This window comes from Rattus norvegicus, chromosome 1 (assembly GCF_021556685.1).
Source record: "Rattus norvegicus strain SHRSP/BbbUtx chromosome 1, alternate assembly SHRSP_T2T, whole genome shotgun sequence".
NCBI lineage: Eukaryota > Metazoa > Chordata > Mammalia > Rodentia > Muridae > Rattus > Rattus norvegicus.
In genome coordinates this window covers 87,492,425-87,500,479 of record NC_141534.1, presented here as the reverse complement: position 1 = coordinate 87,500,479, position 8,055 = coordinate 87,492,425, and the positions used below count along the sequence as shown (strand labels likewise).

Below are 8,055 nucleotides of genomic sequence, written 5' to 3'. Positions count from 1 at the left end.
AAAATATCATTCTTCGTGAGGTAACCCAATCACAAAAAACCACACATACTATACACTTGCTGATAAGTGGATATTATCCCAAACGCTCAAAATACCCAAACATACAATCCACAGACCACATGTGTCAAAGTATAGATGCTCCAGTCCTCCTTAAAAGGGGAAACAAAAATGTTCATAGGAGGAGATATGGAGACTGAATGAATTGCCAGTTCGAGCCTGCCCCACCTGGGGATCTACCCTGTATTCCCAGACAATATTTCTGATGCCAAGAAGTGCATGCTGACAGGAGCCTGTTGTAGCTGTCTCCTGAGAGGATCTGCCAGAGCATGGAAATTACAGAGGCAGATGCTCACAGCCAACCATTGAAGTGAGATTGGTGTCCTCATTAGAAGAGTTAGAGAAAGGATTGAAGGAGCTGAAGGGGTTTGCATCTCCTTAAGAACAGCAATACTAACCAACCAGAGCTCCAAGGGAATAAACCACTGTCCCGCGCTTCGTCTCGCCAGCAGGAACGACGCGGCACACACAGGATCCCACTGCAGAAAAGCTTTAATGCGTCTTGAGAGGGAGAGCATAAGCTTACAATGCGGAGACGGAGAGTGAGGAATAACCGTCCCTTATATAGGAAACTATCCTCGCCTAGGACGTGTCACTCTCTGACTGGTCGCTGCCAATTATGCCAGATGACGTACCAAAACGTACGTGTCCCTTTGAGTAGGGACGTTACCAGGCGCCTGCGTATTGCCCTTTTTACTAGGTGCGTTCTGCGGGATGCCGGTGCCATCTTGTAATGGAGTTTGTGAGGACAGCTCCTCACATATGTGAGGACAGCTCCTCGGACAGCTCCTCACATCTCTGTGAGGACAGCTCCTTGGACAGCTCCTCACATCTCCCCCCTTTCTGTTTTTTTTTTTTTTAAGCAAACAGGACACCCAGATATAGGAGGGTGAAGACAGAGGTCATATCCTCGTACGAAGTTGGCGAACCTGTACAAGAGAGATACCCTTAGGCTGTTGTTGGGACCCAGGGCACTCCCGACCCGTCGCACTGCCATTTTTCGAGGGAGGGAAAACTGGGGCAGAAACTCTCATGTAATATGACATGCCTTCCAGGGAGCATATTTGGTAGAACTTCCCTGTGCGATGCTAAGCTCGTCACCCCTCATGGGCTGCTCAAGCCGGACACTCTAATCCTGTGCAATGAACCGAGGTTCTAGGAGTGCAAGAGCTGTCCAGCCGGCGACCTGTTGCTTGAGCATGGTCAACCAGATATCGGCTGACGCTCCTTGTTCAAGGGCTACAAGCGCCTGGGCGATCACTACTTTGTCCTTTCTTGTTTGAGATCTCAATTTGCAAAGCAACCAGAGGAGTAACACTAATCCACAGCAGAGGATCACTCCAAAAAGTCCCACTCCCACCCATTCCTTGAAATAAGAGACTGCTGAGGTGATCCAGGACGACAATCCCTCCGTCAAAGACAGGTCCAGTCGGGTAGAATTTATTTGAATGATGGTCGCTCTCAGCTCCCGAAGTGTCTGTTCAAACTCCGAGGTCCAATTCTGTAACAGATGCTGTGAAAGACTCTTAGACAGATTAGCAGCTCGGGTAAATTTGTCATATTATATGGAGGTGACACAAAGGCCTGGGAGTTTTTGCTCACAGCCAAGCTGGGCCAGTTGCCATAGAATGTCTAATTGCTCTCGGACCAGATCTATACGTTGGTTGACAAGCATAAGGCCTCCCTATATCTGAGTATTGGCTGAGGCCTGTCTGTCCCGAGCCACAGAGATGGTGGCCGATAAATCGTTGATAGTTTGGGTTGTCTGTACTGAATTTGACAAGGCCAATGCCGAGGCAGTAACCGAGGCAGCGACTGCTGTCGTAGCAATAATGCCAGCAATAATTGCAGAAGTACCAAAATCTCTTTTTCCTCTAAATAAGGTCATGGTCCCCGGGGCATCAACAGGGATCGGGATAAAGCGAGGCATGCGGGTAACTACTGCGATATTTTATATGAGTAGCTGTCCAGACAGAGGCAGCAGGTTTGATGTTCCCCGTCCAGGAAAATGACAACCGTCCCTTTTCGCCCTTTCCTCCAAGTAGCATCGCTATGGGCGTAAGATCAGTGCAGCTACCATTAACCCAATGTAAGGCCACCACCATAGAGAACTGTGGCGTTAGCCACAATGTCCTCCTCACCAGTTCCCCATGTGGCCTCCCTTAACCAAGCAGAAGATTGATTATATAACATAATGCAAGGGAGATCAAAAGATGTTTTGTTGAATATGCCAAAACAAAGGCTGCCCTTAAGGGGAATAGTCCTATTTTCTTTTAGTCGTTCAACCTGTGGATCCTTAGGTAAATAGGCCAACCCTAAATCCCTGTTAGTGGTACATCACCGGCATCGGGAGTGGAAAGGTTGACATTATTCCCCATCGTAGCTCGCCCTGCACCGTTGCTGGCATCCATGGAAGAAGAGTGAGGAGGTGCAGGAGTCCCAGTCCCTTCTTGATCACTTGCTGTGATGCTCCTAGTAAGTCGTCCTGGGATCCATATGGGATTTTCATTGTCCTGTGGAAAAACACAGACAGCTCCCCTGGATCTTATTAAAACAGGATCCGGGCCTTTCCATTCATTTGTTAATACATCCTTCCATTTGACTAATTCTTTTGTCCTCTTGGGCTCTGAGCAATGTCGCTCAGCCGCTGTTTGTCCAGCTTCATCAAGATTTAAAAAATTTAAGGTAAAAAGGGCCAGAGCAGTGGCCACTCGGGGTGTTGGGGGGAGTTCTATCATAATTCCCCTCCTTTGTTTTATTAAATATGATTTGAGCGTCCGATGAGCATGCTCTATGATTCCCTGTCCTTGAGGGTTGTAGGGCAGGCCCGTCAGGTGGGTAACCTGCATCTGAGCACAAAACTGACGGAATTTTTGAGATGTGTAGGCGGGGCCATTGTCAGTTTTTACACATTTTGGCTTTCCCCAAGCACTCCATGCTTCAAGGCAGTGCTGAATGACATGTGTTGTTTTTTCTCCTGTAAGTGGGGTGGCATGTAGAATGCCAGAACATGTGTCTATAGATACATGCACATACTGAAATTTTCCAAAAGTAGAATTATGAGTAACATCCATTTGCCAGATTTGCAATGGCTGTATTCCTCTTGGGTTGACCCCGATGTGAGGAACTGGGAGGAACTGGCAGCACTGTTGGCATTGGGTGACTATATCACGTGCCTCTTTTCTAGTTATAGAGAAGAGGCGGCGTAAAGTTTCTGAGGTGACATGGAAATTGCCATGAAAGGCTTTAGCGGCCTCTAAAGGAGAGGCCAGGGCCACAGCTATCATTTTTGTGGCTTTGTCAGCCAAATCATTCTGTGAACTCATTGGGCCAGGGAGTCCAGAATGGGCCCGTATATGAGTAATGTATATAGGGAATCTTCTATTTAATAGGATAATTTGGATTTTTCGGAAAACATCTGCCACCTTACTAGTGGTTTTAATTATACCGGCGGTTTCAAGAATACTAACAGCACTAGCTCGGCCTCCTCCTCTGAGTCTAAGGTTTTATTTTCAGAGCTTTCAGAACTGTCGAGGTTCAGCACTTCTAGCTCTTTCACAGGGTATAGGCTGGCTCCCCCTCCTGGTTTATGTGTAGAGGAGGAAGTGCTGGAATCTGAAAATTTCAACGCTCCCTTGTCTTTGGACTTACTGGGAGGGCACCTTTTCTTTCTTTGGACGTCTTTTTTCTTGCGCGCGCCCAACCTCTCACTACGTTCGGTTTCTGACAGACTTTCCCGGACTACCTCGAGAGTGGCCTGTCCTTCTACTACTGCTGCCTTACACGTTTCATCCTTTAAACAATTCTTAACCAGCTTCCATATAGCTTTGGTCCCTAGGCGCAGATCATCTTCCGCCAATTTTCTGTCAAGGTCTTTTCCAAGTTTGTTCCATGAGGCAATCGTAAACGAGCCTGAACAGGCAAACCAAGGCGCCACCCTCTCCACCTCCTTCACAAAGTTTTTAAGTGTTCCTCCTCCAATTTTGATGTTCCTCTGCTTTAACACTGTTTCCAAGGCCGTGACCACAGACTGTGAGGATCCCATGATGGGCCAGGAACGCCGGCGGCTTATCTACGTCCGTCTGACAAGGCGTGAGGTGAAAGGGTAGAGACGGACACGCTGCTCTCTTATGTACGGGAGTCTTACACGCGCCTCCCCGGACGGTGCCGCTTATCTACGTCGGCCTTATCGCGTCCTTGTTCCTCAACAGTCAAAATCGAAGGTAAAAGGGAGCTGCGCGAAGCTCACTTATATACGAGAGACTGAGACGCGCCTTCAGCTGCTGTGATCGTCCTTTTAACAGCGAAAACGGTGAAAACAGAACATAAAGAATAGTGTGGCTCCCAGGACAAATACTATAGCCTCAACAAATCCTTCCCAAGGCGGTGACAACCCCAGACCAAAGTCCAAGAGAGGGCTGCCTCTCCGAACGTATCTACTTGCAGTTCTGAATCCTCCTTGTCGCCAAGGGATCTCCGAAGGTGCTGACGATGGCGAGGTCTTTCCCGGGTTTTTGGCACCAGATGTCCCGTGCTTCGTCTCGCCAGCAGGAACGACGTGGCACACACAGGATCCTACTGCAGAAAAGCTTTAATGCGTCTTGAGAGGGAGAGCATAAGCTTACAATGCGGAGACGGAGAGCGAGGAATAACCGTCCCTTATATAGGAAACTATCCTCGCCTAGGACGTGTCACTCTCTGACTGGTCGCTGCCAATTATGCCAGATGACGTACCAAAACGTACGTGTCCCTTTGAGTAGGGACGTTACCAGGCGCCTGCGTATTGCCCTTTTTACTAGGTGCGTTCTGCGGGATACCGGTGCCATCTTGTAATGGAGTTTGTGAGGACAGCTCCTCACATATGTGAGGACAGCTCCTCGGACAGCTCCTCACATCTCTGTGAGGACAGCTCCTCGGACAGCTCCTCAAAAACCACCATCCTAAGAGTACACACAGACAGATCCATGATTCTAGCTGCATATGTGGCAGAGGATGGCCTTGTTCGGCATCACTGGGAGGAGAATTCCTTGGTCCTGCCAAGGATGGACCCCCAAAGTGTAGGGGAATGTCAGGGGGAGCCAGAGGGGGGTGTTTGGGGAGGGGGAACACTGTCATAGAAGAAGAGAAGAGGAATGGGTTAGGGGACTTAGGGCCAGGAAACCAGGCAAGGGGATAACATTTGAAATGTAAATAAAAATTATCCAATTAAGAAAAACTTCTAAATACATTAAAAAAATCTAATTACAGGAACCTGTTAGCGAAAAAGAGTCCTGTGAATTAGTCATCCACTGGTTTTCTTACTAAATGGAAAATTCTCAGATGAAGATTTTTGTTATGTATTAACCAAGATTTGTAGGGCACCCACCTGTGGTGAACAACGGTACTGTGTATGTGCGGGTTTTGCACCTGGTGCCAGTTGGCCGGACATTAATATGCTAATGAGGGATTCATGTTCCGACAATCCCTGAAGGACAATTAGCATAGCCTCAGCCTGCTGTGTATATAAGGCGAGCGCTTTTGCTGCTCGAGGTCCCCATATCAGCAATGAGGGTGGTCCTGCAATAAAGGTTGTTGAGAAGAATCCGACCGTGTTGTGTCTTCCTTGCTGGCCAAGGTGGGCGCGACAACTGGTGACCCGTACGGATACCTGAGGACATCCTCATGGATTCAGAACTCCTCAATCTCAGGACGGCGACGTCGGTAAGTTCTCGGATTGAGACAATAAAGTTCCCGGTTTTGGGACGAGTCGCACAGTTTCTGCCGCCGCTGCCATTGCTGCGGCCATATCCCTTACCTCTGTAGTATAGACTGCGGCAGCTGTAAGTAATTTATCCACAGCTGTAAGTAATCTATTCGCAGGTGTCGCAGAAGCTTTAGATATTCAGGGTAATATTAATAATCAGTTGAAAGTGGGAATTTTGCTGCTGTATCAAAGGGCGATTTGCTCCAGGAACAAGCAGATATTATGATGGGTATGACTTTGAGTTTTATGGTTATATTATTACTCTGGGAGAGAGTGCAAGATACAAGGTTTTCTGGTTTCAGACTAAGGAACACAGTATTTTGGGAGAAAGATTTTTTTTCTTCATTGTATGTGTTTATTAATACCAGTAAAAACAGATTATCACACATCTTCCATAAAATGATTGTGATAGAAATGTCACTTAGTGTATACGATGAGGCACCACCTGCAGCAGACATCTTGGGGTATTACATCATTCTAAGTGCAGTACAGGGCGGCTGAGTTCAAGTCCAACTTGACTGATGTGGGCTCCCATAAAAGCTCATTCTCAGTTAAGGATGCAGAAGGAGATGAACTTTTGTTAAACCCAAGTGCTGAAGACGCTGTTGCAGAAGCCCGATTTCGCTTCTTCAGTGGTTTGCAAGCATCAGACAAATTTTTCGTTGCTGCCTGGCTCTTGAGTGAGGAGGCTGCCTCTATAGCCTTGTACGAGCTCGTTCTGGCCGTTTTGTCGGTGATTGTCTCTCTCTTCCGAAGACTGTGCTTATCTGTCCTAAGTCTTTTCCTGGGTGCGTCTTCTACATCCACATCCTCAGGAGGGTCATCTGTCCTTTTTGTGTGGGTCCTTTTTTTCCCACTGGTATTTCCAGAGTCTTCTTCAGACTGGGCAGAGATCATTAGGGAAAACTTTGTATTATATCGTGCTTTCTGCTTTTCATTGAGCATGCTCCATTGGGACCCAAGCAATTCTTCAATCTCCTCCTCTGAGGCATCTGGGTGTTCAGCTACAACCTCATCCCTGTGTTTTTGACAAAAGACTAAGAACTGAGCTGCTGAGTCTCCCTTTCTGCTCCGTGAGGCAGATCCTGTGGACCTTTTCCTCCCGGCAGGAGAACCTACGCCTCTCTTAGGTTCAGCATCCGCCATCTTTGGAGGTGTACTCTTTTCTGTGCCGGGGTCTCCTTCCTGGTTCTCAGCAGAACTAGACCTTTTGGCTCTTCGCCTTCTCTTTACGGGAATGTCCTCTTCTCTCATAGTCCCAGGGTCTACAGCAGCTTCTTCATTGGCCACTGAAGAGTCCACCATTTCTCCCAAAGGTTCTGTAGCAATGCCAGCCTCCTTAGCCACTTGAGGGTTGAGGCGCAGTTGGTCCCCCACATAAAGGAAAGTAAACTTGGCTTTCCGCTCCTCTACTGACATGCTAGCAGCTTCCTCAGCCTGGACAATGCCCATTTCCCACTGGGCTCTCAATCTCCCTGAAATAGGTTTCAACAACTTGATTTTGGGAGAAAGATTTTTGTCTTTGTGTTTTTAAAAGGTGTGATTAGGCTCTGGAAACCTCACAGAGTCATACTGGTCAGATTTGATAGAGGTAGATCGCCTGAAAAATTTATTCAGGAGAATTAAACAAAAAGATATCTCGATTCTAAACTTTTGTCTTGAGAATTGTACAGAGTGTGCCTACTTGGATTCCTGGTCTCAAGGACTTTCAGCTGGGACCAGTCAGGACACATTAGCTACAGCATTTGTTTCATTTTTCCTACCCCCTACCCCCTACCCCCAAGGACATCTCAACGCCCATGTACAGCTTGATGGAGTTAATGTAATTGGGTTGTGAGTGGAAATATTCAGGACTGTGTTTCACTTCCATACCATTTGTGAATGTCAGTCATGCTGCTCAGTTATCCCGTAATATATCTCAGTATCTTACAGAATTTTGTCTCAACATGTTGATGGACTAGTCCAGGAACTGAGACAATCCATCGTCCATATCAACTCCACTCAAGTGGACGGTCACCATGGAAGTGGTGGGAAAGGGGAAATCCTACCTCTCTGCTGACTCCTATTGGAATCTGGGTCCCTTCGGTGGGACACCATCTAGTTTTTCCCTTCTATGTCTATTGTCTGTCCTTGGTGCACCAAGATGTCCATGTCTGTCAGTTTATGTCTGTGGTTTTTGTTTCTCGTTGCTTAAATGTTTTATGTTTCATGTTCAAAAGAGAAAATGGTAAAAACTTTATCTGCTGGTCATTCAC

The 8,055-nt window shown here is 47.2% G+C and overlaps 1 pseudogene across 1 annotated transcript; it reads right to left on the bottom strand.

The window, feature by feature from the left end:
* Nucleotides 1–6,132: 6,132 nt before the first annotated feature.
* On the bottom strand, nt 6,133–7,319 carry LOC148007255 (histone-lysine N-methyltransferase NSD2 pseudogene; annotated as a pseudogene). Its single transcript, XR_015646284.1, has one exon. The product of XR_015646284.1 is annotated as a histone-lysine N-methyltransferase NSD2 pseudogene (transcript).
* Between the last annotated feature and the right edge of the window lie 736 nt (nt 7,320–8,055).